The sequence below is a fragment of the Dasypus novemcinctus genome, chromosome 8 (genome assembly GCF_030445035.2).
Source record: "Dasypus novemcinctus isolate mDasNov1 chromosome 8, mDasNov1.1.hap2, whole genome shotgun sequence".
Taxonomy (NCBI): domain Eukaryota; kingdom Metazoa; phylum Chordata; class Mammalia; order Cingulata; family Dasypodidae; genus Dasypus; species Dasypus novemcinctus.
This window is the reverse complement of record NC_080680.1, coordinates 117,706,635-117,726,629: the sequence shown is the minus strand read 5'-3', so window position 1 is coordinate 117,726,629 and position 19,995 is coordinate 117,706,635. Positions and strand designations below refer to the sequence as shown.

The 19,995-nt window shown below is 34.3% G+C and overlaps 1 pseudogene; it reads left to right on the top strand.

Moving 5' to 3' along the window:
- Positions 1-18,850, top strand: part of LOC101430822 (acyl-protein thioesterase 1-like) — a 68,226-nt pseudogene extending 49,376 nt beyond the window's left edge.
- Positions 18,851-19,995: the final 1,145 nt, after the last annotated feature.

Sequence of the window (19,995 nt, the reverse complement as noted above, 5' to 3'; positions counted from 1 at the left end):
CATCCATCTGTCCTAAGAGATCTAAGCCACCTCTCATTAGGGTTGGAGTGGGCATCACCATTCCTGAATCCTCAGGACTGGGGAATGAATAATGGACTATGGTAAACTTACTGTTATTCTACTATAGGCTTACTGTGATTCTAGTAATGTAAGAACTATATATTGATATAAAGGCAGTGGCCACTAGAGTTTCTGAGGGGAGGGAGAGGGAAAAATAGGTGCAATATGGGGGCATTTTCAGGACATTGGAACTGTCCTGAATGACATTGCAATGACAGATATAGCCCATTATATATTGTCTCATAACTAACAAAATTGTTCAGAGAGAGTTTAAACTATAATTCAAACTATAATCCATGTTTAGTGGCAATGCTCCAATATGTATTCATCAATTGTAATAAATGTACCACACTAATGAAGGATGTTGTTTAATGTGGGAAAGGGTGGGAGGGGTAGGGAGTGGAGCATATGGAAATCTCCTACATTTTTAATGAAACATTTATGTAATCTCAATATCTTTTTTAAAAATTAAAAATTAAAAAAATAAAACCTGTGCTTTCTTGTGTTAAGACATAAAGCTACACGATTACAGGCTGTATGCTACAGGCACAGGGTTAGATAATTATATAAAGAGAACCAAAGAGAAAACAATTAAACAGACCCAGGCATATAGGAAAATTGCTATACAGGGGCAGCAAAATTACAGATAATTGTATATAAATGGCAATTCAGTGAAATAGTATTGGGGCAATTATGAAACACAAAGCTTTACAAATTGTAGAAAAAATAATAATCTTTATAACCACAGAGAAGAAAGAAATTCTTAAATAATATAAAATATATAAACTATAAATTATACAAAACTTCTTAATTCTGGTATGTTAAAATTCTTCTATTTATCAATAAATGCCATATATTATAAGAAAGGAAATCCTTAAGGGATTTTCTATGGAAATTGTCAATGAATTGGTAGCCAGAATATATAACTAACTCCTAAGAATCAATATGAAAAGCAAAACAACCCCATTGAAAAATGAGCAAAAGCCATGATTAAGCATTTGACAAAAGGAAACATGCATGACAAGCAAGTAAATAAAAATATTCTCTATTCCCACAGTTATCAGGAAAACACAAATTTAAACCATAATGAAGTACAATATTACACATATCAGACTGGTAAAATTAAAATCTAAGGATATCCAATATCTGGAAGCATGGGATCACTGCTTCAAAGATTTATAGTTATAGATTTAAACAATTCACTCCCTGGCAGACAAAATCAAGAAAAACTTGCTTCTGTGACCCAAGACACTTGTATAAGAACTTCATTATAGTTTTCTATGGACTTTTTGGTCTATTTGTTTTGGCAGTGATACGGAAACTTGGATCAATTTCTTTCTATGATGGGTGTAGCAATCAATTTACCTTTCCCATATTTCATATCATTTATATTAAAAATGAATTATGAGAGATTGAGAGGTGATACGTTTTGTTGGTTAGTTTTATTATTATTATTGTTGTTGGAATAATGAAATTGCTCTAGGAATGTTTGAAATGCTGTATGCACAAATATGCAATGACACCAAATACCATTGATTGTATACTTTGGATTGATTTAAGCTTTATTAATATGTGTCAATGAAATTGATTTGTTAAAAAAATTTTTTAAATGAACTATGAATTTTAATTGTGCATATATCTTCATGGTAATTTTATATTTATTTTGATTTACATATTTTAACAACACCAAATACCTTTCAGAATTAGCTATTGACAATTTAATACTCAGCAGGACTGCTCCTTTTATGAAGAAAGATGAATGCTATTCCTCCCAAGGCAGATTTTTTTCCCCAGAGTAAAATCCCTAATGAGAGCTATTACACTTCTTATCTTTCTGAAACAGTACCTCTTTGTAAGCTCTTTATAAATGAAAATCCATTAATTCTATCAAGTGCTAAGTAAATGATCTTGATTGATATTTTTGAGATCCACAGTCATAAAAAAAATAAGGAAACTTCAGGCTTTAACAATGATCTCAAATAAAATCCTTAGAACCAATTTCTTGTTTGGGATATTTTCTTACAAAACAACATTTAGTTTTAGGTTCTTTTACCACCAAAATCCTAATTAAAAGAGGTTGGTTTTGTGTTTTTTTTTAATTTTCAACATCTCTGTTTCACAAATCTAAACTGATTTATGCATATTATTACCCTGAGGCTTCAGAAATGTAATTTGTTTTCATGGTTTGGGAAATTTCGAATAGATGAGTTGACCCTGTGACTAATCTCTCTTTCTTCTTTCTAGGAGAGCAGCTAATTATTCACATATATCCCTCTTGTTATTTGCATTTGTTTCTCATATTAGATCTGTTTATTGCTAGTGCTGCATATCACAATGAAACATTTAGTGGTTAAGTATTCCTCCATGATTACTAATCTCCTGAAAGATTGTCCTTTATCTCCTTATGAAATTCAATACTGTTTTTGCTACTCAGAATATACGTTTAGCCAAAAATATAAACAATAGTAAATCCATCCAGCAACCCATCCATATCTATATTCACCTACTTATTAAGACATATTTCCTGAGCAATAATTGTGTTCATATCCTTCTCCTAACTATTGTTTCATAAAAATGCTTTTGGACAAAAGAAAGATAGTTCTTTGACCTAAGATTTCACTGTGTATGCTCAAAACTGAACCATGAGAAAAGGTGAGCAGTTGAAAATGAGGGTCCAGTTACCAGGCTGATTCCTATGCATTTAGTGTCTGTAGATGGCTCATACTTCAGTTATCTGTGCTAGCAGTAAGCAGAACCAAAAAGGGAAGGGAAAGCTCCATGGCACTGACTCATAACCTGGGAAGTAAAAAGTAAGAGAGGAAGGCAACTTCACCTGGAGAAGGGAGCAAATTCAGGATGGCTGTGTGTATCCGTATTCTGGATAGCATTTTTTTTCATCTCACAAATGCTCATATGTACGTTTACCTATGTAATTTCAGTTCATCAAATTCAACATAATTCTTACTGAACTTAACCTAGAATATATATTTATATATATATATTTTGAAAAATTGGTTAGATTCATGATAAAAACAAAATTTTCAGTGTCTTTTTCCATTACTGTTTAAAACTCATTGTTTCTATCAATTGTAGATTTGCAGGCAGTCTTTGCCATCATTTTATTACTTTTTGTTTTGTTTTCTTTATTTTTTTAATATTTCATTCAAAAAATATGAGGTCCCCATATACCCCCCACCCCCCTCGTCCCACTCCTCCCCTCATAACAACAATCTCCTCCATCATCATGAGACATTCATTGCATTTGGTGATTACATCTCTGAGCACCGCTGTACCTCATTGTCAATGGTCCACATCATAGCCCACACTCTCCCACAGTCCACACAGTGGGTCATGGGAGGACATACAATGTCCAATAACTGTCCCTGCAGCACCACCCAGGACAACTCCAAGTCCCGAAAACGCCCCCACGTCTCATCTCTTCCTCCTACTTCCTACCCCCAGCGGCCACCAGTTGCATAATCTGAAATGCTTTCTTGTTTTAATTCACAGTGCTGTGCAAAGTGCTATGATAGCATTGGAGTAGAGAGTGGAGAATATAGAATATCTTCCTTTAGGTGGACTTAATTCTGATCATAAAAATAGACATCTGCATCAGCAAAATTATTGAAAAAGAGGTAGAATATGATTAATAGAGGAAAAGTTTCTGCACTGGAAAACTAGTATCATAGTGCAAAAGTTGGAATATATTGCCTAGATCTGTTGTGGAAATAACAATAATTAAGAAACAAACAAAAAACTGGCCCAGTTTTTGGTTAAAATAAAGATAACTACCAGAAGATATAGGAATCCACTAGAAGCATTCATACACTGGGTCTAATTCAAATCAAGAAGAATAAACCAACTGGCTAAGCAGAAGAAATAGGAAACCTAAGAGAAATTGAGAAATCAGCTATTACGGATGATGATATAGAAAGAACCTGTGCAAATAAATCACTTAAAAGAGCAGTATCCTATATGTCTACAAAAAGATCCACCATGTAAAACTTCAAAGATGACAGCTCCAAAGAATTGAGAGGCTTAAATTAAGTCATTTGGGCTGCAATCATAATAGACCCAAATGTGAGAACAGAGGAGCATAGTTAAAAAGAGAATTTATCAGTTTCCATGATATTTACATAACAAAAAGACACCAGAGTATTGCAATGTATTTTGAAAATGAAGAAAAAGGGATCTTCTCATTAGGTTCAGAAAAAGAAGATGAAGGAAAACAAAGGCTAGACACTTGCAGTAGATGGCAAAATATTAATGAAAGATTGGGGATGATTAGACCACTTGCATCCAGTAATATCATTAGTCAGTTACATGTAGTCATCTAAATGAGTTTTTAAAAACTTGAAAATAGAGTATTTGAAACTACTGTTGACATTTAAAAGTTATCTGTTGTCACAGAGGACTCATATGTGCATTTGGGTAGCATAATGTTTTTTCATGACATTTTGATTCAGATTTCTGGTAGTGTTGTTATTATTGTTGTTGTTAATTTTGTCATCACAAAAATAACTTAAGTGGTGTGTAAGTCAGGGTTTCCCTGTAGCTCAAGTTGTCTTTCAGTCCTTCGTTTGTTGTCGGGATATTTAAGAAGTTTTAGAGAGTACATGGATAATAATACAAGATGTGTTTTTTTGAATATTTTTAATTTTTAAATTTTTGTACATTACCTTTTATTTGGATTTATCTAATAAGTATTAAAATACATTTTAATTTTTTATTTCAATATATTTGCTAGAGAAAAAAATGGTACTCACTAGGAAACAGAGACTAATCATTTGCAGGAAAGCAGGAGTTTATTGGGAAGCTCTCCCAATGGCGGGGGTCAGCAGATTAGACTTCAGCCCCCCCACCAGCATGGTGGGGGTCTGAAGAGAGACTTCAGCCCATTCATGAAAGGTGGTGGATATGATTTTATACAGTATATCAATAGGGGGGAAACATTAGTCTGTGGGGACGGGGTTAGAGTCTGAGTATAGCCTGTGGTTGATTTGGGGTTGTAAACGTGCATGGCTTAGGGGTAGTGGGATGGGGGTAGGGTATTCTTGGAATGCGGGGGTCTGGAACGGATGGTAGGCATCTTGCTCAATCGATCTATGACCTCTTAATCATTGAAAACCTTGTTAAGGGGGAAGCTCTAACAATATTTAACATACACTGTTCTCATTTTCACTGAGATAATGTATTATTCATTTTTCAGTATTGGAATATGAGAGGAAATAGATAATATGACTTTTTATCAAATTCATACATATACAGTAATTTTATAGGTAATATGACATAGATAGTTACACTTCCTTTATTTTAATCCTTACCTATTTTTTAGCTCAATAACACTGATTTTTCCAAGAATGAACTACAGGGAAGTTATTCATAAAAGTAAGCAGGTTTATTTTTCTTCAAGAATTGTGCTACTGAAGCTTGTAGCTATATATTCATTTTCCCAATCACTGTGTTTCTTCAAAATGAACTTGAGATATCCCTGAAATGAAGTTCTATGGGCTTTAAAATTGAGTGTCATTGATTTAAGGAAGAGGCAGAAAATAAGTGAAAATTACTAACTATGGAAATGAAAGCATCTCTAGCTGGCAAACTACTGATTCATGACTTTCATTATGCTTTTACAATTAGAACAAAGATCTGAAACTTAGTTTAAATTATTATTTTTTATGACCAGATTTATTTGTTGATAAACTCTATACTATTATCACCTTAATACTCTTACACAAAAGGAAGAATCAATACAAAATTTCCAGTAAGGTTTGGTTTGTTTCAACTACATTTTCTTGCATTTCCTTACTTGAGAAGCAGGCTATCCTGTACTAGAATAATTGAAACTAAATTATTCATACTTTCCTTACCTCAGTTAATTCTTCAGTAAAATAACAGGAATATATAAACTATGCACTTAATTCCTCTATGAATAGTGATGGGAAGGCAGAATTATTAATACTTTTTTAGCAATACCATTTTTCTGTGTGTTCCAGAAACTTCCTAGCAAATACAATTATTCAGCAAAAATTTATTTGGTGCCTACTAATTTCATGGTCCTATGAGAACCCTAAAGATAATTCCCATTTTTTAGAAAGATTTAATACTTATCTAAGGGAATAAGGTTGTACAAATTATAATACAGATGATGGTAAAAGAGAGGTATAAACAAAACTCATGCAGAAAGAATAGATAGTGCAAGAAGAAACGTGCCCAGATAGAAATGAGGACACTAAAAGGGCAAACTAAGTCAGCAGGTTTAGGAAATAAACCCCAGGGTTTCTTCCAGAGGAGGGGAGGCTTAACACATTCTAGCAGTTTATGTTGGCACTAGGCAGATGGGCTTAGAAGAGAAGATGTTCTCCATAAGTCAGAGGACATGTGAAAAGTCACAAAGACATGAATAATAAGGTTGGAAATTTTAGCGCCTTGCAGTTAAATTGGTATGTCAAGACGCGTAAATTCGGGAACAAACAGAACGAGTCGAGAGGGGCTGTCGATGGACAGTCTGAGTTTTAGCCTGAAAAAGTTGGGGATATCATTATGCAGGGATATAATGTGCTTGATTCGCAATTTTATTGTGATAAGATTACTATGCCAGTGGTTGATAAAGGAAGCAGGGATCGTAAACTCTGTGGTGGAGTGCCTTAGAAGCTGGGATTTAGAGTTCAGCTTGCCAATTAGTACCCTAGGCTGTACATGAGGCAGAATGATCAGCTCTCCTACCTAGGACAGTACTGCTGACACCACCAGTAGAACATAGCCTGAGAGCCCTGCAAATGAGAGACAGGTCCACGAGAAGTAATATTTGAAAGTGCCAGTATCACAGCCTAATTACTACACTTTAGAAACTTCCTTATTTCCATCAGTCTATGCTGGGGTTATTTTGGTGACCAGGTGACCATTATACACAGGTATTTAAACAAGAGCCATATCCTGGAATGATGACTTTAATCAAAAGAGTAACAAAATGATAGCAAAATAACAGAAAAAGAGCAAAAATAGAGAGAGGGTGTCCGAAAAAGGATGATGACAGCATAACCACGTCTGAGAAGGAAAGGTCTGAAAAAGTGGAAGGAGGAGCAAGAGAAGCTGATACTGACAAGTCAGCAAATTCATGGAAGTTTGTCTCTTATTTTTCACTCAAAAAACAACACACTCAGCTTTCCCTGAAAATTCATTGGTCTACCACGTGAATTGGCATCATAAGTTCCACTCTAAATTTAACTTGCAGACAGAGCCAAGGAGTGGGTTCAATGGAAATCTCCCTTGAAAAGGGAGTAGGTATAACGTGACTATAAGGATCAGGGTGCAAATCCTTATATAAATAGAGATTCATTGCCATGGATGGGGAATAAAGAAAAGAAATACTGCCACATGTGAGATATGTGGACCTGTAGACCTAGGCTTATTCATCTGTGTAACGCAATACCTAGCGTAATTCCAGACACATAGCAGATGCGCAACAAAGATACACTGAATGAATGAAAGAATTGAGAATGCGCTACAGCATACTGAAAAACCCTTAGCACATTAAAATGACTACACTATTTTTAATCATATTATTTGTGCAGGGAGGGATAAGGAAGGTAAAATTGCATTTCTGCATTTATCTAGCCCTAATTAATACTGGTATTTTTTTGTGTTTTTAAAATATTTCTCTTTTCTCTGTAAATATTGCATGCAAGTTTAAAACCATCATTATTAAATGATTTCAGATTTCTAGAGAGTAAGGCTACTATTTTCTTAAATCAAATTTAAAAAAACATGATAGGCTGGATATTTTTCACTTGCCTAAGACTCAGTCTTCATTTTTCTCATCCTTCTCTACCCCAGGAGGCTGACTTATATTCATTTTTCTAGTTCTCTTGCTGCCTGGCTTTCTACTAGATGGCCAAATGGAAACAACACTAAGAAATGCCAAGAGAGAAAGGGAATAAGGTCAGGGCAGTGTGCTCCTGTCAAACTTCCCACAGTCAGCTAGGGCTGGCTGCATTCCCGTTGGGTGGTCATCTCAACCCCAGCTCCTTCCCTTGTTTCAGGACCAAAAAATATAGCACAGTCCTCTATTTTGGCCCAAGATTGCTACACAATTTTTTACTTTCCCTACACCTTGTGCACACCTTGTAATTAGACCCTTTTTTATTCTCTTCAAATTGCTCCCTTTGACTTTGGGTTTCATTTCCTGTTAGGACCCTGTAGGATATACATGGTAATCAATATTATTCTCATATATATATATATGTATATATATATTAATCTCATATATATATATACAATTTGACATTAGTCATATTTTAATACATTCATAATTATATGTTTTCAAGCAGATACAGAGCCATTGAAGTTATGTGTATTTTTAATTTTTAAGATCTCTTATGTCATTTATTTATATTCCTTATTGATTGAGTGGTTGGTAATCTTTCAAAAGATGGCCTAGATTATGGGAGAAGTCAATAATGTTTGCTGCTGAAAATAGAAAATATACTTAGATGGAAATAATTTTGAAAGAGTACCATTCAATTTTATAAATAAATATTTATAAATAAATTTAATAGAACAAGTTGTATAAACTATACCATATTCAATGAAAATATGATTCATAAAATTCTAGTGCAGTATTTTCAGGCTATCTATGTATTCATATAAATAAAAATAGAAATTTATAATAAACTTTGCTTAATAATTTTTAAGGGAAATCATTTTAGGACATATAGGGTTTAGACCAAAAAATATATTAATAGGTGCTAAAAAAATGTGCTATTTCTATAAAATCATTCAATATAATAATTCTTTATAAAGAAAATTAGAATTTAGATGATGGTTATTCATTTTTTCAATTACATACTAATTTTCTTTAGATTTTAAAAAAGTTAAATAAATGTTGGGTTTTTTTAGGTAATTATAGATTGAAGTGCTGTTGTAAAAGAAAGAGAGATATTCAACTTCTCCTTTATCCTCTTTCTGCCAATAGTAATGTTTGCAAAGTTATAGAGCAATATGATAAGTGTGATATTTTCATTGATCTAATCTAGACAATTTATTTAGATTGTTCCAGTTTTACTGGTACGTGTGTGTGTATGTGTGTGTATCTGATTTTAAAAATCATAATTGCTACTGGGTTCTACTGCCAATTTTCAGTTATTATCAGCTAAATTCAGCATGCTGAGTCTACAGATAAAACACTGTAAGAAAAAGTCCTTGAATGTATAATATTTTATTTGAAAGATTATAAACATATTTTTGAGAATTTCTGGAGAAGATTACAGAGTAGGGAGCTCCAGACTCAGTCCTTCCACCAAGTATTTTGAAACTACAGAGGCCAGAAAAACACAGTACAGCATCCAGCAAAGAGCACAAAAGGCTGATAAATTCTGGTAAATGATGGGTAGCTGTTTCAATTATTGATGAATTCCAAAAAGAAATATCAGATTATGTTTATAAACTGGGTGTATTAAAGTGTATTGGATTCAGACGTTTTACGTTTACTTGATTAATTAATGATTAAGGCTTTGATTGGGCCATGTGAGTAGGATGTTGAGTCCCCATCCCTTGGTGGGTGGGAACTCACAGAGAAACTGCACCACAGAGAAAGGAGGTTGGAGTTTTGATGTTGGAGTCTTGAGCTGGAGCCCCAGGAAGCACGCACACTGAGGAGCTTGATCGTAAAGAAAGAGAGAAGGCCCCGGGAAAACAAACAAGCCATTCAGTTAATAGTCTATAGCTGGCCTTGTGGAGATAACATAGCAGCTGAGCCTGGAGAGAGGCAAGCCCCAGGAAGAGAGGAACCCAAGAAGCCTGAACCCTTACAGACATCAGCAGCCATCTTCCTCCAACACATGACAATGGATTTTGGTGAGGGAGGTAACTTGCGCTTTATGGCCTAGTAACTGTAAGCTTCTACTCCAAATAAATGCCTTTTATAAAAACTAACCTATTTCTGGAACTTTGCATCAGCACCCCTTTGGCTAACTAGTAGAGAATGTAAATTGCTTTCTCCACACAGAGGCTATAGGCATTGATCCCCTCTCTTGCTGTAGGCCTCTACAGGGTCTAAAAGTTGGCTACCTGCTGGTTCCAATAAGGGACATAAAAATACTATTCTTCAAGCACAGGGTAGGTATGACCAATCACAAATCATGGCTTTTGCTTGGCAAATTCAGACTTAAAAATCTGAGGGTGTCTATTGATTTCAATTCACCCAATGAAATAGAATTGAGAGCTCAGAAATCAACTCTCACATTTATGGCTAACTGATTTTTGACAAGGTGGCAAAAACCACACAATTGGGAATGAATAGTCTCTTCATTAATAGTGGTAGCAAAACTGATTATTTATATTTGAAAAAGAATGGAGGACCCCTGCCTCACACCATAAACAAAAGTCCACTCAAAATGGATTAAAGACCTTAATATAACATGAAAACTTTCAAACTCATAGAAGTAATGTGGGGAATCATCTTCAGGATTGTTTGTTAGGAAAAGATTTCTTAGACTTTACACCCAAAGCATAAGCAACCAAAGAAATAAAGATAAATGGGACGTCAGCAAAATTAAGAAATTTTTGTTCCTCAAAGGACTTTATCAGAAAAGCAAGATGATACCTACAGAATGGGACAAAATATTTGGAAACCAAATAATATCTGATAAGGGTTTATTATATAGAATATATAAAGAAATTCTTCAACTTAACAACAAAAGACAAATAACCCAATTAAAAAATGGGCAAAATACTCGGATATACATCTCTCCAAAAAATATATCCAGATGGCCAGAAAACACATGAAAAGATAGTCAACATAATTAGCCATAAAGGAAATGCAAATTAATACAACAATGAAAAACCATTTCACACACATTATAATCCCTGATATTAAAAAAAAAAAGCAGAAATAACAAGGGTTGACTCACATGTAGAGAAATAGGAACATTCATTCATTGCTGTTGATAATGTGAAATGGTGCAGTCACTGTGGAAGACAATTTGGTATTTCCACAGAAAGCTAAGTATAGAATTACTATATGACTTGGCAATACAAATACTAGGTACATACCCAAAAGAATTGAAAGCAGGTACTCGAACACATATTTGTGCACTGATGTTCATAATGGCATTATTCACAATTGCCGAAAGATGTAAGCAACCCAAATATCCATCAACTAATGAATGGATAAATAAAATGTGATTTTTATATACAATGGAATATTAAAAGGAATGAAGTCCTGATATAGGTGACAACATGGATGAACCTTGAAATCATCATACTGAGCGAAATAAGACAGACACAAAAGGACAAAAATTGTATGATCTGATTGATTGAAGTAAGCAAACTCATTCAATCAGAATCTAGAATAAAACCTACCAAGGGATGGGGTGGGATACTGTATTAGTCAACCAAAGGAGCACTGATGTAAAGTATCAGAACTATATTGACTTTTATAAAGGGTGTTTATTTGAGGTAGAAACTTACAGTCATAAGTCCCTAAAGAGTTCAACTCAAAGTACCATAAAAGGTACTTTCTTACCCAAAGTCTGTTCCCATGTGTTGACAAAAGAGGGCAGGTGATGTCTATGAGGGTTCAGCCTTCCTCTTCCCTCTTAAGGCTCCATGGGTCCAGCTCCTTTGGATCTCAACTGTAGGCTGGCCTAAGGCTCATCTCTCTCCCCAGGGCTTATTTCTTCCCAGACTCAGCTGCTCTCTTCTCTTCAAGGTCAGCTATAAACTATCAGACTCATCTCTGTTCCTGGGGTCTCTGCTGTGTCTAATGTGTTGTCTTTCATCCTCTGTGTTCTTCTCTGTGTATCTACTTCCCTGTGAATTGCACTCTAATGATGTGGTTCAATCAAAGCCCTAATCTTGACATAATTTAATCCAACACCTCAGCTAAATCTAATACAATCAAAGGGTTATCACAGAGGAATAGAACAGTTTACAAACATAATCTGTTTTTTTGGAATTCATGTATAATCTTAAGATGCCGCATATAGGGAATGGGAATTTGAGACTTAAAATATACAGGGTTCCTATTTGGAATGATGGAAATGTTTAGGTAATGGATGATGTTGAATGTAGCACAGCCTTGTGAATGCAATTAGCAGCACTGAAATGTATATCTGAATATGATTAAAGGGGGAAATGTTAGATTGTACATATGGTAACTGAACAAAAATTTTAAAAGATAATCCCTGAAACTACACTATATAGGCAGTGACCCTTAAGTTAAACCATGAATTTAATTAATAGTACAATTATAAAAATGTGATATCACCAATTGTAACAAATGTTCCACATCAATGCAAGTTGTTGTTGCTGGGTGGTATATGGGAGTCCTGAGTTTTAAAGTATGACTTTTCTGTAAACCCATAATTTCACTAATAAAGAAAAAAATTGTTCATTCAACAAGCATTTTAATGTATTATTTTCTTTACCACATATATATTATCATAAAGAATATGCCCACTTAATTGATTAAAATATTATAGAATTTCAGGATTTATTTTGTAGAATTAAAAATAGAGATAATTGTAAAGATTAGCAATGATTGTAAAGGTATCCTCACAAAAATATTTAGGAGACATCTGGATACAAACTGGGATGGGAAATGAATTCACTCCTCTCTATCCCCTGGTGACTACAGAAATGTACAACAGAAATGTTAGAAGCAAGGAGGACCCTGGATGTCTCAGAAATGTGGGGAAAATTGTATCCACATGCCTGGATCTTCTAATTTGAGGAAGGAATAAAATGGGAAATGTGCTCATCTGCAACTATTTCTCCAGAAAAAGATAGAGATAAATCGGTAGACACACAAAGCCTTATTTAATATTCCCCAGATTGTGAGGAGTAAAGACTGGGAGATGATAAGCCATGAGCCAGATAAGAACTCTGTTACCTATCCATGGATCATCAGCATTTGAAAGCCATTCTTCTTGAAAGGCTAAATATAATGCCACAGGAGTAATCTAAGGCAAGCGGCAGCAACTAGATTTTCCCTGACTTGGTAGAATCTCTCTCCTATGACAATGAGAATATGACTGGGCTCAGACATCACTTGTAACTGTTGTGGGCCCTGGACCAAAGTATCCAGGATGTTCAAAATTGGCTCCAAACGGTGCACACAAAAGCTTCCTCAAACATGGAATTAATGTCAAACATCTGCTGAAATCATCTATAACTCCAACTTTCTTCATTGTGTTGTACTGATGAGACAGTAATGCAAATTTATATCAACTAACCATTTAATCTAACATAGGTTGGGCAGAGTCAAATGGTAACCAGGTGCACTGAAATGTTGGCAAAGAATCCCATTTCCCCTGCTTTTGGACCAACAGACTCACAAAATGCATATTTAAAGAGGAGTAAATTTAAAAATAAAATCAGCAAACAGCTTGCAGCATTAAAAAAAGTCCATTGTAAAATTTGAAAAAAAAACATTTTATTCACAATGCAATAAATAGAAATTACTTTTTTAAAATTGCTTACTATAGTAAACAAAGGAGCAAGCAGTCTCTCAAGGGATTTGAAGACTAAGTAGAGGAAATAACAAAAAGATGAAGGGTTATGATGCTGTGAGGAATTGAAATAGTGTGAGAAAGTGAGGATTGAAGAACTCAAGGATGGAGCATTTCCAGGTAATGACAATACACTGGGAAAAAGGTAGGAGTAGGTGGGATAGGAAGATTGGAAGTGCAGGTTATTAGAGTTGAGAACAAGAAGGTCAGAGATTCAGGTGTGGATAGGGTGGTCTTAAAGGCACTGAAGATACTATAACAAGAATTAAAGAAAAGAAAACTGAGAGCCCGAAATGAAAGGGAATAATTTGGAGGGCAGCCAGTGGAGGCGTGGAAGAGAATAGAGCTAGAGATCATAAATCTCAAAATAATTTTCACATTCATGGTGAGGAGGAAGGCGTGGAGCAGTCTGTCAAGTGCGTAGTAATAACACTGACATGTAGTAGATGCTCAATGTATGGCAGGTAATATAATATCATTTTGGTAATGTCATCAAGCAGAACATCAAGTGGTCTATTTTGCAATGATTGATTAGAATATTCATTTATTTATTTATGGAATGAAATACTATTTTACTATTTTCTTAAAGCTATTTTAATTTTAGTACAGAGCTGCCAAAGTAACATAAAAATATAAATTACATGTAATAATTTGTGTTAATTAAGATCAGGCACTTTTCTTTCTTGGTACATAATCCCATGGTAGTTTCATTCCATCATGCCCCATAATCTTTCACTGACAGAATTAATGTTCTGAAAAATACAAAAGTAGGAAATTGTTTAAGTATAATTTAAAATCTAGTAAATAAACTTTTCAAAGCCCAGGGGTGAGGGGTGGTAGTGGGGAATGATACTGTGTTATTGCTTTAATGACACATATCACTTCTGCTTAGAAAGTAATGTGACTCAGCCTCCTGATGTGCATGCTATATATCACATGTAAAGGTAATATTCAACTTCTTCAGAAGTTTAAGAGTAGAATTGAATTATTAATGCATTTCAAAAGTCCTACTTCTTTACTATGGTGTATGTGGAGTATAATGATAAGTCAACATATAATTACAATATTTTAAGTTTGAATTTCTGGGACAATGGCTGTTGTAAAACATTTACCAAATCATGTCTCTCAAAAAGAGGCAAAGAATGGGATTTTTGGTACCTAGGTTTATATAAGATATATAGTAGTAATTAGTAAGATAGCAAATGCAATATTATTGTTATCATTATTTGAAGAAAAACCAGAACGTGAAGAAGTTTGGGGAAATAAATGATGTATCTCATTAACTGAATATTCATTGCCAGAGACTTAAATATTACCTAATTTAAGCCTTACATAATCATATAAATTAGCTATTATTACAGTATTTCACAGATGAATAAATTTAAGCTTATTTAATCAAGATAAAATTGAGTCTAGGTGTCATGATTTTCCTCATATCATTTAATCTTATTTCTTTCACTGAGACTTTCAATATAACCAATTGATTTAATTCTATGTAGCAAATCATATTTTATTTGCTTTCCTCATTCATATTTCTTAAACTTGAGTACCCAATCCTACTAAGTTATGACATACTCTTCGATATTAAAGAAGAAATATAATATAACATAGAGATATTAACTTGAACTTTTAGTCAGCGCAGATTGGAGACCCTTAAATACACAATTTAAATACCATATGATAGACTTTCTAGTGGTTGGAATATATAATATTTGCTTAGTGTTATTTTTGCATATGGAAGCAATTAGAACTTGAAAATAAAGCAAATATGACTAATATACTACATAATGATATGACTAATAATAAATTCATAAATTTTTTTTAACTTTATGTTTCCAACTGCTTCTGATTTGGCTTAGGAGTAGGTTAAAAGCCCATACTGTACTTTGCAACTAGTATCTTCCAAAATACATTTTATATCTCTAATAAAATTGGTAGCCATTGTTAACAGAAATACTAATAATTTAATGTAAGCTTGTTTTGTGTAATTAAGTTAACATATTTGATTTATCTTGGCCATCACATCTAAATACTTTGTGCTTTTTGATATATTTGCATAGTATTCCATTAGCCTTGTTTGCAACCTAAAAGAGAGCATATCATACAAACACACACACTCAGCACATCAAAATCACTGCCACCAAAAGCTGATGTTTAATCTGCACAGAATTGGTAAAAAGGTTGTTTGGAAATGTTTGGAAATGGTGAAAGCACATCATAGGGTCTATAATTAGTAGCACTAGCATGTGTATGATAGTGGTTGAAAGGAAAAGTCTAAGGATGTGTGTATCACTACAAAAAGATAAAATATGAAACATGGGACTGTATAGCATAGCATACCATTCTTGTGAAAAATGGATATTATTAGGGTATATATCAGAAATTTTTTTTATCTGAAGCAGAACAAATGAACATTAATGTTATAAATTAGTACCAGGGTGATATTTGGGCCAAAACAATCTATGGACATTAGCGTAGAGTAATAAATTAATAATCTTCCATCAATGATAAAATAAAGCATGTTAAGTGAAACAGCCTAGACAAAAAAACTCTACATATTTGTTTGACTCCATCTATGCAAAATGTAAATACAAATAAATTACACAGACAGAAATAGATTAGCAGTTACGTACAGCAGGGGTCAGATAGAAAGATTAAGAGATGACCACTGAGGAATAGTGTTCTTTTGTGTTCATTTGTTTGTGTTTCTTGTTGTTTTTTATTTTCTTTATTTTTGGAGTAATGAAATGATTTAATATTGATCACATCTTTGTGATTATACCAAATGCCACTGATTGTACACTGTAGATTAATTTAACACTTTATGAATATGTTTCAATAAAATTCATTAAAAAAACAACAACTGCTACCAACTCCTCCACCAATACTTAAGATATATAGGAAATGAAGGCTTTATGTATATTTCCCTATCATTCATCTTTGCTCTCACCTTTTCAGGATGGTAAATGTGCGTGTGTATGTCTGTATATGTATAATAATTTTAGGAGGACAAAAATTTTACATTTTTCTTGCTGGTTTAAAGAAGTTTGAAATTTTAAATTCACTTTTTTCTAACTTGGACCTTTCGTTACAATCCATTGTAATTCCAAGGGGTACAGCAGAAGTCATAAATTCAATCATCCTAGTTGTGTCTTATTCATTAGAAAGTACTTATTGTCATTTAGTTAAAATGCACTGCCTAGGTACTAATGTTACCGGATTTTGTTTAGGTTCTTAGCTATGCTGCAGAAATGAATTTTAAAAGCAAGCCTGGTGAGTTAGGCCAGTAATTTATTCAGGTAGGGAGGGAAGAAAAATGGAAGAAAATAACAGAGCAGGGGTCCCAGGTAGAAAGGAAGGGGCTGAAAAGTGATGAAGAGGGCTTATTACAATTTCCCATTATAGGTTATAAATCCCCAGGTTTACTTGTGTGGCCACACGGCAGAGGAAAAATGGCAAGGTGGTGTGCTGAGGGCAGGCACAGGTCCACAGGCAAAAGAGAGGGTAAGAGAGAGCTTAGGCCCCTTACCTGCCTTTTGAACTGTTAATTATCCCACCCCTTTGCTAATGGCAGGGAAGGAGTTCCATCTGTTTACTGTTTTAAATGCTTATTTCCCCTATCAATCTCCTAGGAGGGCCCAATGATAAAGTCCTTGGGGAATATCTCGGATTTCTCCTGGCTTTCATAGGAAGTCTTCTTCTGAGTGGTAGAATCTTGGGGAGGGTCTTCCAGCAGCCATCTTGGGGTATTGATGTCCAAGTGGACTTCTTGCCAGGTTCCAGATCCATCTAGTGATTCCCTATCCTGCTAGCCTGCTTCACTAACATTCTCTCTCAATAGTTGCCTAAGAGTACAATTTTTCCTTCCTTGCCACCAATTTGATAGTAAAATATGCTAATATACCTATTTGTCAAATTGAGTTGTTTTTACTTTGTTTTTGGTTTTACCTGTTCCAACTGACTAATGCTTGGCACTCAATTCTGAAAGAGAATTCTAAGTAATAGCCTCCTTCATCTTCTCTATGTCATTCAATAATGAAGATTTTACTCTTTTCCAGAAAAAAAAATCAATCATAACATGAATTTATCTTATAGTAATGATTCAATAATAATAGCTAATCAAGAATGAAAGAAGAGACATCACTACTGACCTAAGAGAAAAAAATTAAAAGTTATAAGGGAATACTATGAACAACTTTATAGCAACAATTTAAATAACCTATATGAAATTCCACAGATGACCAAACAACCAAAACTGACTAAAGGTGAAATAATATCTGATTACTAAAAACTTGAAGCTGATTTTTGTAAGTTAGTATGTGTAAGGCAAGCCCTAGAGCAACCAACAAAAGGAAATAATTCAAAAATATAGTGAAAAATCATTGAAGAAATTTAAGTGCAACATTAGAAACTCATCACTTAATACAAAGGAAGCAGTAAAGGGAAAATAGATGAAAAAGAAAGACATGAGACATACAAACACATAAAGCGAAATAACATAAAAAGTTAACGTAGTAAGGAAGGAGGCTCGGCGCCATCTCCGCGCCCACGTGCCTGAGCGCACACCTGGGGCCAGGACTCCAGGTGGACGCTGGGTGGTGGAGGGCTGTGACCCACACCTGCGACAGGGCTGCCAAGCCCGGATTTGCGGCAATAGCCTGTCAGCCCCGCCGCCCGCCGCCGCAGCTGTTATTTTCTTTCACGGATTGGGAGATACAGGGCATGGAAGGGCAGAAGCCTGTGCCAGTTATCAGAGGGTCACATATCAAATATATCTCCCCGCATGTGCCAGTGGCATTAAATATGAACGTAAGTAAGCTTTATTGGGCTTTCGGCCAATTCATAGGAGGACGAACCTGGAATCGAAGAGGCAGCAGGAAATGTCAAGACTGATACTTTTGACATTTAGAGGTGAATAACAGGATTATTTCGGAAGGATTTTCTCAGGGAGGAGCTTTATCTTTAAATACCGCTCTTGCCACATAGCAGAAAGTGGCAGGTGGCATTGAACTCAGTTGCTGGCTTCCACTTCGGGTTCATTTGCACGGGGTCCTATCAGTGGCGCTAATGAAGATATTTCTATTCTCCAGTGCCATGGAGATTGCGACCCTTTACTTCCTCTAATGTTTGGTTCTCTTACTGCTGAAAGGCTAAAAACATGGGTAAATCCAGCCAATATAATCTTCAAAACCTATAAGGGCATAGTGCACAGTTCATGTCACCAGGAAATAATGGCTATTAAGCAATTCATCGATAAAGTCCTACCGTCTGTTGATTGACATCACTAAGAGGCCTTGTGTAGAAGCACCCCAGCGTCACTGCCGCAGAGTAGAAACCTTTAAACATGCCCGATCCTGAAACTTCTTGTTTGCAGTGTTAGACTATCTTACAAATACATACCAATGACACAGACTCAATAATGTCTCCTCATGGGAAATGTATGTTCTTTTAAGTTTCTATACATGTATTTATATATGATCCCAGAATATAACTAGTATTAAAATAGATGAAGCAACTAGCTTCTTTATCTCAAATATAATTAATAAAAATAATAAAATACTATGATCAGAATTTTTATCACATCATATGATAATTTGTTCAGGTATAAAAGAGCAGTTAAGATAGAAATGATTAAAGTGTACTGTGACTTAGACTATGGATTTATTCCAAAATTGCCTAATTACCACACAATGGCCAGATTTTACTATATGTATTCATATATACATAACTGTAATACAAAATAAGAATGAGATGATATTATATTATTCCTAGTAATAGGAATAATACTTTTAATGGAAGGATAATATTATTGTTCTCCTCAATTAATGACCCTTTTATTTTGGGGACCAGCTTTTTTTGTTCTTTGTTTCTGTTTTTTTTTTAATTTCCATTTAATATTCTTTTCTCCTCTCTAGAAAAGACATGTTCTTCCCTTATTATCATTTGAAGGAGACCAAATTTTGCTTCCCTGCATAGACATCTGGTATTAATAAATGCTGTAATTTGACATTCTGAATCAGAGACATTTGGTATTTATGATGTATTTATATGAATAATGAAATCAGACATGATTTAAAACTTATGTACTACTTATTTCTTCATCTGTATCTTAGTCCAAATTTAGACTTATTCAGCTATTAGAATTTTTTGTTCAGTAACAGGAATAATTCTGTGATTTTAATTTTCTGTAATCAACTGGAAGAATAATTAGATCACACTTTAGTAGATTGTGAAATGTTTTACTTGATTTTAAAAATTGTAATTTCTAAAATGATTTGGTCAAAGATGACTGTCTTTGTAGCACAGGTTGTTTACTTATTTTGTATTTGTTTGAAACCGACTACTGTGGAAAATTAGGCTCATCAGAAAATTTTGCTTTATTTTTACCTGCCAATGAAGTTCTTTGAAATTTGGGCTGTATTCA